The 14,429-nt window shown below is 43.3% G+C and overlaps 1 protein-coding gene and 1 non-coding gene across 2 annotated transcripts in view; one reads left to right on the forward strand and one right to left on the reverse strand.

The window, feature by feature from the left end:
- The window catches only part of NDUFA10 (NADH:ubiquinone oxidoreductase subunit A10), a 63,412-nt gene that overhangs the window by 5,076 nt on the left and 43,907 nt on the right, over nucleotides 1-14,429 (reverse strand). The window lies entirely within an intron of this gene.
- LOC114813593 lies at nucleotides 985-1,122 on the forward strand. The gene has a single exon (XR_003761310.1). It is a non-coding gene; the product is annotated as a small nucleolar RNA SNORA7 (small nucleolar RNA).

Raw genomic sequence — 14,429 nt, forward strand, 5'->3', positions numbered from 1 at the left:
TTTAAACGGAAAGGTATGCAATTAAACATCATAGTCTACAGCATCACCCACCCTCCCTTCTAAAACAAACGAGACAAGAAAAACACATTAGGAGTGCCATGCCCTATTGCATATTATAGGGTAGCTTAACCCCAAATCCTAAGGATTAAACTGGCTAACGGCAATTTAAAAGTGACAAAGGAAAGTGTTTCAACAGAAGTTTTCTTTGATTTTTCCTTTGAATTATAACGTGGAGACAAATTTGACCGTGTTTAATCTTGTAGAAAAAGATCGGTACTGTGCCAGGAGTTCCCGGCTTTGATCTAAAATGGCTTCCTCTCTGGAAAAACACAGTGACTAAATAAGAGGTGCTTCTTCATCGACGAGAAAGCACAAAAGCTCCATACTGTTTCCCCTCAATTTACCGGAGATTTTTGTCCCAGACTTAACTCTGGGCTTTACGCAGACGGTGTCGTACGGCTGCCGTAAGGGGGAGGAATGGGCCGATACCACTCCAACCTCCAATAGGCACAGCCGGAGATGGCTTGAGCCCCAAAGCCCCCCAGTGCTTCGTTACTTGTCCTGTGCCAGACTGGAAATACCTGTCCCGGCAACCTCCCCCCGGATCTGAACCATTCTGAAGAAGGATGGAGACTCCCTCAAAAATACCTGCTTGCATTTTTATGCGATTACGTTTCTCAATTCTCTATAGGAAACTCATCCTGTCAGAAAACATTTTCCTTCAGAGGAATATTTGCGGGATTAAGTTCAGATTGCATGTGATTTGTATTGTAATATATGATAAAGCCAAAGTCCTTTCGGGGAGGCCGAAAAATCACACACACACCCCACCCTTTCCAGTCAGCAGTTATCATTAGTCACTCTTGATCGGCTTTCTTAAGATTTTTAATTTAAAGTTGTCTTCGAATGTCTCGTCCAAACATCAACACAGCGATGCAGTCCTGTTAGTCCCCTCTCTAGAATAACCCTGCCCAGTACTCCCTTCCCCTCTCAGGATGACACCTGGGGAGCTTCCAGGACTCTACCGGTCTCGGCTCTAGGAGGGAGAGTCAAGCAGAGGCCTATCCACTCCATTCCTAGCTTAGCCAGTGGCTAGAGAGTGGAAGGCAATCTGCTACAATCAAAACTCACTATGTGCTGGGAAGCAGCACGTTGGAGAGAGTCGAGGGCAGAGACTCAAGCTTACTGTGCAGAAGGCAGCAGTGGCGAATAACTTCCATATTTTTATCAACTCTACTCATTCAATAGTATTTACTGAGCGCTATTTGCAGAGCACTGTACTAAGCGCTCGGACTGTACAATTCGGCAACAGATAGAGACAATCCCTGCCCAATAATGGGCTCTCTCATCAGGCTCACAGTATAAGTAGGAGGGAAATCGGGCTTTTAATTTCCGTTTTACAGATGCGGAAACTGAGGCACAGAAGTCATGTGACTAATCCATGCCCCACAGCAGAAAAGTGGCAGAACAGGGATTAGAAAGCAGGTCCTCTGATTCCCAGGCCCGTGTTCTTTCTACTAGACCACAGTGCTTATCTACATGCCTAGGCAGCTGAGTTTCAATAAGAACCTTACCATAAAGGGACTGGAAAAGGTGAAGTCCTGCTGGCACAGATTTTGCAATACTACGAACCATGTCTCCTTCCCAAAATTCTAAAATCTAAAAGTGTTAATGGATACAAGACCAGAACGACTGCAGATGGAGGTGGGGCGGTCTGGGACAGATGTGCCCACAGCGTCGTTATGGGTCGGGAACGACTCTACAGCAAAAGACGAGTGGTCCCTTTGACCGCCGAGGGAATTCAATGCCACCATCTTCTACCAGCTGGTGGAAGGAGTGGATGCGGCCAAGGGTCGACGTTGCTAAATGGACTCTCATCTATTCACTGCTGAGATGCCACTCACGAGCATTCCTGATGTGTTTAATTATGACTCTGGAGAAAACCTGATTTGAGAAAGGGCTGTTGGACTCTAATTTCAAAAGCCTTCTTCAGCATTATTGACTGTTCATTTCCAGACACAGTGTCCTTGCTTACAATGAATATGCTGAACTACTGTGTCAGAACTAGAAGTAAACTTTCCGCTTTCAGATATCCTTGGCTAAAAAGTTTCTGCATTTATTGTTGAAGAAATGGCCACCCTCTTCTCAAATTACTCCTAGAACTGGCTCAGGGTTAGCTTTCAGATGAATGCACTTTAGAGAAATGGAGACCATTTCAGGATACTACAACACAGTATTGCCTATTACCTATTGCCTGACTACTTGTTTTGTTTTGCTGTCTCCCCCTTTTAGATTGTGAGTCCATCATTGGGCAGGGATTGTCACTATCTGTTGCCGAATTATACATTCCAAGCGCATAGTACAGTGCTCTGCACACAGTAAGCGCTCAATAAATACGACTGAATGAATAATGAATTTATTCCGTCTTGATTTTGTCTTTTAGCAGATTTAGCTCTGGAGACTCTTCAGTTTCTTCCATTTGTGCTTCTAGACAGCATTGTGGCCTAGTGGATAGAGCAGGGGCCTGAGTTCTAATCTCGGCTCTGCCACGTGTCTGCTGTGTTATCTTGGGCTAGACATTTCATTTCTCTGTGCCTCAGTTACCTCAACTGTAAAATGGGGACTAAGATTGTGAGCCCCATGTGGGACAGGGTCCAACCGATTTGCTTGTATCCACCCCAGCGCTTAGAACAATGCCTGGCATATAGTAATCACCTGTAAATACCACAATTATTATTAGTCAGTCAATTGTATTTATTGAGCACTTACTGTGTGCAGAGCACTGCACTAATCACTTGGAAGAGTACAATATAAGACACATTCCCTGCCTACAACGAGGTTACAGTCTAGAGGACTGTATTATTATTATTATTCTACTGTCCAATTCCATCTGAGGACCTTTATCTTCTAAATGTCTCCGCAAAGTACCCTTATTTTTTTTTCCTCTTTATCTTTCAAATATCTCCTTCTTTCCATTGCTTTCAGTGTCTCGACTGCTACTTTCTTGAGGTTGCTTTAACTTTTGCCGATGAGATGATTGTTTCAATCAACAGTAGGTTTTGAGCACTTTTCGCAGGCAGAGCACTAAACTAAGTACTTAGGACAGTACAAGAGAGTAAGACCTTCTCCTTGCCCAAGACGAATTTGTAATCTAGCAGGCGAGACAGTCAATAAAATAATTTTCAGCTAGAAGGAAGAAGGAAAGTGGACAGGCAAGTGAGTGCTTAGTAGGATAAGTACAAAATGAGAATAGGTGGTTGGGAGTAGACATTCGCTTGTGGAATACACCATAATTACTGTCTATTCTACAGGGAAGTAATACTTGATGCTTACTTAGTTATTACTCTGCAAACAATACACTTAAAAGGAATTTTCATGTTGTCCTCTGAGCTTTTTTGTTGCTTTCAAATTGATCACAGCATTCAGCAGTCTTAACGAGAGCAAAATCATCTTTCAAGACACCTCTCAAGACACTGGAGAATAATAATAATAATTGTGGTATCTGTTAAGATCTTACCAAGTGCCAGGCACTGAATTAAGCCCTGGAGTAGATATGCTCCGCCACTTGTCGGCTGGGTGACTTTGGGCAAGTCCCTTTACTTCTCGGTGCCTCAGTTACCTAATCTGTAAAATGGGGACTAAGACTGTGAGCCCCACTGGGACAACCTGATCACTTTGTATCCCCCTCAGCGCTTAGAACAGTGCTCTGCACATAGTAAGAGCTTAACAAATACCACCGTTATTATTATTATACAAGATAATCGGGTTGAACAACGGTCCCTGTTCCACACAGGGCTCACAGGTTTTAATCCCCCATTTTACAGACTGAGGTAACTGAGGGACAGAGAAGTGAAGTGACTTGCCCAAGGTCCCAAAGCAGACAAGTGGAGGAGCCGGAATTATAACCCGGGTCCTTCTGACTTCCTGGCCCACGCTCTATCCAGTTGGCCACGCTTCTTGTTCTGTGGCCTCTGAAAGCACACAACCAATTCGATTCTGGGTGGAGTTGAAGTTTTTCAGGTCAACTGACGACACTATTCTTTTTGATGTAACATGCCAACAATGTTCAGATGGAGTATAGAACTTAATTGCATGTAGAAGAGGAGAGGTTCAAAACACCTCACTGTCTTCTCTCTCCCAATCTTTGTCTCCTGCATAAGTTTCCTTCACCCAATGATCCCAGTCTCTACTCCAACTTCCTTATTCTTGTTTATTCAAAAGTAGAATTTCAGGCAAGGAACCAAAGCAGCAACTTGGGACATGGCTGAGTTGGCGAGAAATTCAGACCTCTGTGCAAACTACTGGAGGGAAGATGGGGAAAACCAGCCTGAAGAGGATCAAAGAGAGGGTTGGAGAAGAGGAAATGGAGGCAGCAGGTGTAGACAACCTGTTCAAGGAGTTTGGACAGGAAATGGACAGGGCCGGGGGTGGGGGGTGGATAGCTAGAGGGATAGCTACTAGATTCAGAGGTTATTTTAGTCGAAGGGAAACTTGAGCATGTTTGAAGGGAGATAGGAAAGAGCCACCAGAGAGTGAGTGGTCGGAGATGGCAGTCAGGGAAAGGAGAACTGATGCGAGAGGTTTGATAAGGAGGAAAGGGGATGGGGTTGTAAGCGCAGATGGAGGAGATAAACCTCTTTTTGGACCTCAGAATCATTTCCTGTAGAGCACAGCTTAAATCTTGCTTTGCCAAACCCCATCTTATCAGAGTATATCACCATGTCTCTTGGGATTTCAGCATTACATTTATTTCAGGTCTGAGCAAATCTGTGCCTTCTCAAGTGAAGCTATATGAGGTTTTATTACTGAAAAACTAACCTGACATTTGAGAAACCAAATTTCTTATCGTCGTTCGCCCCCCTTCCCCAAACCCATAAAGCATTAAAAATAGCATAGATGAGATAGCTCTTTTTGGGTAGAGGTTTTGGGAAAACCATGAAAAAAGTACCTCACATATAGCAAATGAATCATCTCAGCAAATAACTATTTTTATGAGTGGCTGGCATGGAACGGGCTGTTGGGTGCACAACCATCTCTGTAACCACGCAAACATGTGGCTGAATAAAACCTCACTGCCAGTAAAAGCAGCATAGATTCAGTATATAATACATATATATGCCTCTACGCACTCACAAACACACACACACTCAAATAGCAATAACACTGATTATGAAAACAAAATTTACTTGGAGGTTCTGTCAGTGATGAATAGTGTACAACAAAATCCAGGTAGCTTTTCAAGAACTGCTTTTCTGCCGTCAAAATTACATAGTACTGACATTTACTGAACCCTCCAACTTAGACTGTCAGGCCCATGTGGTACAGGGATTGTGCCCTGTTTAATTATCTTGCATCTACCCTAGCACTCAGTACAGTTCCTGGCACACAGTAAGCACTTAACAAATACCATTTTTTGAAAAAAGACAAAAACCACAGAAAACCTCCTTGCACCGAGTGCTATATATCCCCATTTTAGTTGTCACGTAATAACAACTGTGGTACTCGTTAAGTGCTTACTGTGTGCCAGGCACTGTATTAACTACTGGGGTAGATACGAGCAAATCTGTCTGGACCGAGACCCTATTGCACATGGGGCTCACAGCCTTAACCCCCATTTTACAAGTGAGGTAACTGAGGCACAGGGAAGCAAAGTAATAATAATGATATTGGTATTTGTTAAGCGCTATCTACGTGCAGAGCACTGTTCTAAGCACTGGGGTAGATACAGGGTCATCAGGTTGTCCCACATGAGGCTCACAGTCTTAATCCCCATTTTACCGATGAGGGAACTGAGGCACAGAGAAGTTAAGTGACTCGCCCACAGTCACACAGCTGACAGGCGGCAGAGCCGGGATTCGAACCCATGACCTCTGACTCCCAAGCCCGTGCTCTTTCCATTGAGCCACGCTGCTTCTCTAAGTGACTTACCCAAGGTCACACAGCAGACAAGTGGTGAAGAGAGGATTGGAACCCATGACCTTCTGACTCCCACACACGGACCTGTGCTCTACCCACTATGCCACAGTGCTTCTCAATGTACAGATGACTGTACAGTCACGTCCAGATGACTGTGCCTTAAGGGTTCCATACACAAGACGACAGGCAAATGCTTATCAGTTACCGAAGGGATATAGCACAGCAGCTTGGTCTGAGGAAAACGAAATTCACGGATCAGACTCTGTCCGAAAAACCCTACACGTAACCAAAGGTTTTTTTTAATCAGTAAAAAGAAATCCTCAAGGCAGTCACCAAACTCCACTACCAAGAATGAATAATAAAAACAGAAAACAAAATCCAAAAGGCAAGAACAGTCTTTAGAAGACTTCAAGGCAGACTAGAGAGATAATGGGGCATCAAGATCTATATCTATTATTTGGTCGATTAGTAAGATTACGCTAAGAAAACAACAAAAAATTACCATTTTTGAATCAATAAAAGATTCCTTAAAACTTGCTTCAAAATCGGTTTAAGGAGTAAAGCTTTTTTTTTTTTTTTTGTAAAATGAAAAACGCAAGGCTTACACAAATTTCTCAGCTTTTTGGTGAAGTTACAGTCCAACATTTTTTCTTGTTTATTATGAATCTGACTGTTTTATTAAGCTGCTTTCGGTAAAGCCAAGAACAGACAGTGCTATGTATTAAAGCTGTCAAACATCGCCATTTAAAAAATGTTAAGGGAGACCTTGATCCTGGAAATGAAAACAACTTTGGATAGTAAAGAAATAAAAATAGCAGGGAGGAGAAAACAGAAGATGCTGTTGCCATGGTAACTGTCTTGAACACAATCAGGTACATGAAGGGAGTGTGGTATCTTAATAGCATTCTCCTTCTTAAATCAAGAAAAGATAGAACCTATAAAGTAGAAACCAATTTAGTATTTAATTGTCTGCCCTAAAGGAAGGATTACACTGTAATAAAAAGTGACCGTATCTACCTTCCGAAAAGCGACCTTTTTTAAAAGTTTTAACACCTATTTTACATTTTCATGAAAGCTAAAAAAAATGCTCTGTTTACAAGATAATATACTGGTTGTTCAATTTGTAAATGTGCTCACTCTACGATTCCAGGCCCATGTACCACTAGGAAAATACCATTTAAGAAAAATGATTAATCCCAAATAATTGCTCCACCAACAGCAATAAATGTTCCAGAGCCCTCAGTCTCTAATTCTTGAAAGCCAACAGGGCAGCAACAGGAGCATCAAGGGCCCTGAACTAATAAAGCTCTCCATTAAAATACAAAGTTAAGATCTCCTTACAGATAATGTGCCTCATTCAAGATAAAGTACTCCGGCAGAATTCCACAGAATGCAGTTTTTCAAGGACTCAAGACAGTCAATCAACCAGTAGTATTTAAGGAACCGACTAAAAGAATAAGAGTTGTATGGCAATTACTACCTTAGAGCACTGTACTACCATAGAGCACTGGGAGAGCACAATAGGGTTTGTAGACATGGCTCCTGCCTTCAAGGAATTTATATTCCAGGGGGAGAGACAGGCACCGAAATAATGGCAGTATTAGGAGGAAAGAGGGGATACTTACATGATTAATATTTAATAGGGTAGGTAAAATACGATTGGCAGCGGTAAAGATGGCTGCGAGTTCACAAGTGCTGAGGTGTTACTAGGGGGAGAATAGACATTTATCCCCCGTCAGGGTCACACCTGGAGAGTTTCCAGTATTCTTCCAGGAGGGAGAGTCAAGCAGAGGTGTGACCATTCCATTCCTAGCTTGGGAAGTGGCTAGCGAGGGGAAGGCAATCTGTCACAGGTCAAAACTCACTTGTGCTGGGCAGCAGCGGCACAAGAGAGAGTCAAGGGTGGAGGCTCAAGTTGACTGCACGAAGGAAGGAGGAAATGGTAAACCCCTTCTGAATTTTTACCAAAAAACTCTATGGATAAACTACCAGAACGACTGTAGATGAAGGTGGGGCGTTCTGGGACAGATGCATCCATGGCGTCGCTATGGGTCGGAGATGACTCGACGGCCTAAGACAAGACATTTATCATTAAAGACTGCACAGCCGAAATGGAATTTCAGCTGGGCACTGAAGGTGGGGAGATTTACGATGTGTCGGATTAAAGTGGGAGAGAGTTTCACCCTGGGGAACTGCAGAGTCAAGCGATGATGACGATGATTTTGATATTTGTTATGCACTACGGGTCAGGCACTGTATTAAGCGCTGGGGTGGATACAAGAGAATTGGATTGGACAGAGTCCCTGAGCCACGTGGGGCTCACAGTATCAATCCTTATTTTACAGGTGAGGTAACTGAGGCACAGAGAAGTAGAGTGACTTGCTCAAGGTCGCACAGGAGTCAAGTGGCAGAACTGGGATTATAACCCATGACCTTTCGACTCCCTGGCCCGTGCTCTGGCCACTGGACTGTGCTGCTCCTCATACAAGATGCTGCAGCAATGGGGAGGCAAGAACGAGGCACAGGAAAAAGGTAGCTAAGAAAGACCAGAATGGAGTATAAATGGCAAAAAGAACGTGTAAGGAGAGAGCTGATTGTCTTGAAACCAATGGTCAAGGAGCATTTTCTCGACGGAAAGAAGAATGGCCAATGATTGGAGGATTCTGGGTGAAAAGACGTGGATAGAATATTTCAGAAAAATGATCCGGATGGCAGAGTGAAGTAAGATCTGGGAGAGGGCAAGCCTGGAGCCAGGCACTTCAGTGAGGAAGATTATACAGTTGTGTCAAGTTGGGACATGACAAGTGCTTGGATCAGCATAGTAATCACGTGGATGGTGAGAAAGGAGTGGATCCAAACAGACCAAACATTTGGGGTTGAAGGAGAGGAGGAGGCAAAGATAATGCCACGGATGTACAGGCTATAGGACTAGGGAGGTTGGCAGCATCGTCAGCTGTGATGCGGAACTTAGCTGGCTTAAGGTGACAGTAGGATTCCATGTCGCAGGGTCCTGGGGGGGGTAGGAGGAAACACAGAGGCCTGGAGAGAGGAAGAGGGGCAGGCCCAGCAAGAAAGATCTAGGAATGAGCTGCATAAAGGTGGGAGCTGAGGTCTTGGCAGTGGGTGAGCTCCCCAATGGAATGAGTGTGGTAGGAGAAGAGATGAGGATACGGAACAGAGCCTCCGGCGACTTGTAGAGAAATAAATGGTCACGGCCCATTCGTTCGGTGACTTTATTCCAAATGGGTAACAAACCCAATGATGTACAGTACCAGACAGCCTGGGTGAATGGGAATGAAGAGCAGCTTCAAGAATAAGCCAATTTCCTTTTCCCAGATACAACTGTATCTCTGTGGCCCTTTCCCGCCGATTGCCCATCTGCTCTCACAAATCTGGCTCAACCATGACGGAGGCAGTCAACACTGGGATGGTAACAGGAGGCAAGGCCAATTCTTTCCCTAATACATGGTCCATTCCTACATTCTTCTTAGAGTGGGCAGCTTAGAATTGTGTGGGGGGGAAAAAACCAAAACATTTTACTAGAATGAAAACAAGACTATCTAATCTTGGTTTGTAAACAATTTCAAGACGAAGAACCTGATTTGGGCAAGACCCTTCAACTGATATGTCTAGTCACCTTTCATCTTTGACAACCTCTGTGTGCAAGGTCCACTTTCAGTATAATTTTATTCAAGTACGAATAGTTCGGGCAAGATCAGATAATATGCTGTGTATCCTACACACAGCATTGGCAACAGAAGGGAGGCTTTAGGTTTTCAGCCCCTTGCTCTCCAGGAAAATTACAGCACATTTCCCAGGGAAAACACGCACACACACACAAACTGGAAAAGAGGAGTGCTGAGGAAGACTATTGAACTCCAGAATTGGAAGGGTTCATAGCACCATGGGAAGAACCTTTCAGAGCAGGCAACCCTGTCCAAAGGCTACTTTTTTCGGACTGGAGTAAACTCTCAACTTTTCTGCTTCGTGCCTGCGGCACCACGTGAAAACTGTCCTACTCGATTGCCTTATGGTTCTAACAATGCAAAGACTTACTTTTTTTAGCCAAAAATATGTAGGCGGATCAGTTTGTTATGAAAAATCTAAACTTCCACGCTTCTGGGTATTTCAAAAGAGTCGCCTGCAACAGCTGCACAGTTTTAGGAAACTCTCCTGTTGATTTATCTGAATAACCTCATGCGCTTAGCTGCCAGGAGTTATAATTTTTTGCAGATCACACACAGGAATCCTCTTGGATTTATATACCTTTTTATCTACACAATAGTTTCCGTGTAGGCAAACAGGAGGATATAGAGAGCCACCAATGATGACTTCAATCTAAATGGACTTTCACTTGCTATAATTTAGAAACTAGGCTAACAGCCTCATTTCTCATGGTAACCCACAGTAAGGTTATTTTATACGCATGTTTACTTGGACCGAGAGCCTCATGTGGGACAGGGACCATAACTCTGACCTGTTTAATTTGTATCAATCAATGGTATTTATGGAGCGCTTATTGTGTGCAAAGCACCGCATTCATTCATTCAATCGTATTTATTGAGCGCTTACTGTGGGCAGAGCACTGTACTAAGTGCTTGGAATGTACAATTCGGCAACAGATGGAGACAATCCCTGCCCAACAACGGGCTCATAGTCTAATACGGGAAGACAGACAAGTACTTGAAAGAGTACCATATAAAACAATTAGACACAATCCTTGCACACATTGAGCTTCTAACCCAGTGCTTAAAACAAGGATTTGGCACATATTAAGTGCTTAACAAATACTATTTGTATTTATTATTTATGTTTGCACACACACACACACCACCATATTTTCATAACAAACAGGATACCGCCTGCGAAGCATTTCAGGAAGAACAGCAGCACTTTCGTGCCACATGAGTGATTAAGTGAAATATTTTAAACAATTACTGTTCATTTAAAAAAAAAGAGACCTAGTTCACACACTGGGAACACTGACATGAATGGATGTATACCGATGTATCCAATTTATGTAGTCGGATGCAAATACAGGGGCATGTTTTTAAAAAATCATACCTGAGTTGCCCGGTAAGAAAATGAACTGAAGTAAGGCTGAGTAATGACAATTATTTGGAATAAATTGTCTCTTCTGAAGGAAAAAGGTTATAGCAGAGTGTAAGCTAAGGGGTTTCTAGATTTCAAATGTACACAGTTAGATGCGATTCATTAATTAATTCATTCGTTCAATCGTATTTATTGAGCGCTGTGTGCAGAGCACTGTACTAAGCGTTTGGAAAGTATAATTCAGCGATTGAGCCATGGCATCGCTATGAGCTGGAGGTGACTAGACGGCATAAGACCAAAAAAAAAACTCCCAGGGCCTCATCAGGGGAAAAAAGCCCTTGCTTGTTTAAGCAGACTCCACAGGTTGCTGAACCCATAGGTTAAAATTTATAACTGTGATTTAGAAATTACCTGGGGTCAGACTCCAACCTTAAGTGCTTCTACACTCTGCTTTTTTCCTTTCACAACAGCCACAGTATGTGCATGACATACCCTGATTATAGACACGTATACATCAAAACAAGTAAACACACATTAATATAAATTAACAGAATTATAGATATGTACATATATACACAAGTACTATGGGGCTGGGAGGGGGGATGGAGCAAAGGGAGCGAATCGGGGCGACGGGGAGGGGAGCGCGCAATGCTGACCCAAACCCTTTTTCAAAAAAAAAAAAAAAAAAGACAAGGGAAATACATGTTCAGTGCAATAAATGTAAGCACAAAGGCACTCTGAAATTACAAAGCATATAACCTGAATGGTACTACCTGCCTTCCAAACAGCAAGACCTCCTTCGGCCGCAGCTCGTGTGACTTTTCTCGATCCGAGGCTAGGTGTCACCTTAGCAAGAAATGGAGGGAACTTTGCACACGAGACAGGAGCTCAATATATACGACTGAATGAAGGGAACGATGGCAGGCAGCTGCTGTGAGGACCCCCATCATGGTTTCAGGCATCCCAGTGGGTCCCCCTTGCCGATCACTGCCCTCAGCCAGAGCTAAACACTCTTAACACTCTCTTCTGCAGGTTACGAATGGCATTACGTTTCATGCTCTCCCTAAGCTGTGTGTCTCAGGCTGCGCTCCTGGTCCCCAGCCTTGCTCCCTCCTGAAATGACTGGAGATTTGCCTTCAACTTCGTCATCATCAATGGTATTTCCTGAGCGCTTACAATGTGTAGAGTACTGTACCGTGCGCTTGGGAGAGCACAATGCAGAAGAGTTAGCGGATACGTTCCCCGCCCCTAACGAGCTTACGGTCTAGAAGGGGAAGATGATGTGATTTTAACCAAGTTGTGGCGGCAGCAGTGGCAATTCTAGCAGTGATGGTGAGCCTGAAACTGGGGTGCTTTATGGAAAAAAGCAACAGACAAAAAAAACCTCAGGATCGGTTTTCACCCACGAGTCAACCAAAACCATTCTGTCGCCACTACGAGCCGGCAAATGGAAATTTCCATCTCCTGACCAAGACCACAGTGGGAAGGGGGGAATGGGACCTGCAAAATTTTTATAGTTCTGATCAAGGAAACCTCCAGGAGAATAATAATAAAAATAATAATGGTATTTGGAATGTGCTTACTATGTGTCGAACACTGTTCTAAGGACTGGGGTAGATACAAGCTAATCAGGTTGGACACAGTCCCTGTCCCATATGGGGCTCACAGTCTTAACCCCCATTTTACAGAGGAGGTAACTGAGGCACAGAAGTTAAGTGACTTGCCCAAGGTCACACAGCAGAGAAGCAGCGGAGTCAGGATTAGAACCCAGGTCCTTCTGACTCCCAGGCCCGTGTTCTATCCACTAGGCCATGCTGCTTCTCAGAAAGAGTGCTCAGCGCACTGACCACCCTGAATGCAGATCCTCTATATAAGGGATATGTGCTACAGGGCTGTAGTGTGTATTAATAATAATAATGATAATAACAACTGTGGCATTTGTTAAGCGCTTACCAGGTGCCAAGCACCGTACTGAGCGCTGGGATGGATACAAGCTAATCAGGATGGACACAGTGCCCGCGGGGGCTCACAGTCTTAATTCCCATTTTACAAAAGAGGCAACTGAGGCCCAGAAAAGTGAAGCAACTTGTTCAAGGTCACACAGCATACAAGTGGTGGAGCCAGAATTACAACCCAAGTCCTTCTGTACTCTCCCAAGCGCTTAGTACAGTGCTCTGCACACAGTAAGCACTCAATAAATACAACTGATAGGATACGATTTTTCCCTGCATCTGACCGCCTCGGGCTCTTTGTGGTGAGGGAGACTCTCTTGCCTTCAGCTTCCCCACAGGCAGAGGAGTCAGAGGATCTCAGATCTATTTGTTTTTTCGAGCACAGATCCCGGAAGAAACGGATGAGAAATGAGGATTTGGAATCAGAGGAAAGGCTGACCTGGTATCTTTTTCACCACCATTAAATATTAATTTTTTCCCAGAATCTGTGAAGCAACATAATATCTTTCCAATCACACAACCTCCACTTCATCCGATGTACACTTTAAAATAAACAAAATGTGTAATGGTTAGAGTCAAAAAAACACTACTTCTCTTCATGCTATCCCATAGTTACCACCCTGCACGGTTTTGCATTAAATTATGGGGTATGCTAGGAGTGATTTTATTGCCTTCATTACATTCCTTACCGTTATTTACACTACTCATTTTACATATGGAGTTTGGTTGTAACATGTATTTTAGATGTTGCATTTTATTTTTCCACTTCCTACTGTGGTTAATTGATATTTCCTTTTGTCATTCATTCTTCTTGAGAGTCACAACATCACCTGAATCCCTTCTAACCAAGCTGTATTTTTTTTTTCCAGAATTCCCTTTATTTTAAAACAAGAATTATTAACAAGGCTTACTTCTATTTCTTGTAATTAGAGGATAGCAGTTCCAGAAAACAGGAAACCACACATCTGATGAGCTGAATGGTTATTAATTCAGAGCCATACTTTCAGAGCAATCGTTCCTGAACCTTAGAACCGCAGACTACGAAAAGATTCTGAACTTCCTTCTTTAGTGGCCTCAAAGAACAACTCAGAAAGCTCTGTACTTTACTACTGGCCTCTAAGGAGCTGGGGTTGTTAGAGATTGTATCCTTCCATTAACTTCAATCAGTGATGTCTCCCAGCCCAAAAAGGTACTTTGGGGAAATATATTTTATTTTTTCCAGGCAAGCTAAAGGCAACTCCAGCTGAGCTGAAGTTAGAAGAGCATACCCCCTTGCAGGGGTACAATCTTCATGAAATTCCCCATTCTGGTCACTTACTAGCTCTTTTTACAGGAAGAGTAAGCAAAATCCGCTATTAAAATTAATGGAAGTCTTTCTTCTCAAAATCCCAAGAAAACCCCAGCGCAGTTCACACAGGCTTTAGATCCATGGCTGGATGCCCTGATGGGAGCGTACAACAACGTCAAAATACACAAATACATTTAAAGTCATCCATTGTTCATTCTTGC

This window comes from Ornithorhynchus anatinus, chromosome 7 (genome assembly GCF_004115215.2).
Source record: "Ornithorhynchus anatinus isolate Pmale09 chromosome 7, mOrnAna1.pri.v4, whole genome shotgun sequence".
In the NCBI taxonomy this organism is placed as follows: domain Eukaryota; kingdom Metazoa; phylum Chordata; class Mammalia; order Monotremata; family Ornithorhynchidae; genus Ornithorhynchus; species Ornithorhynchus anatinus.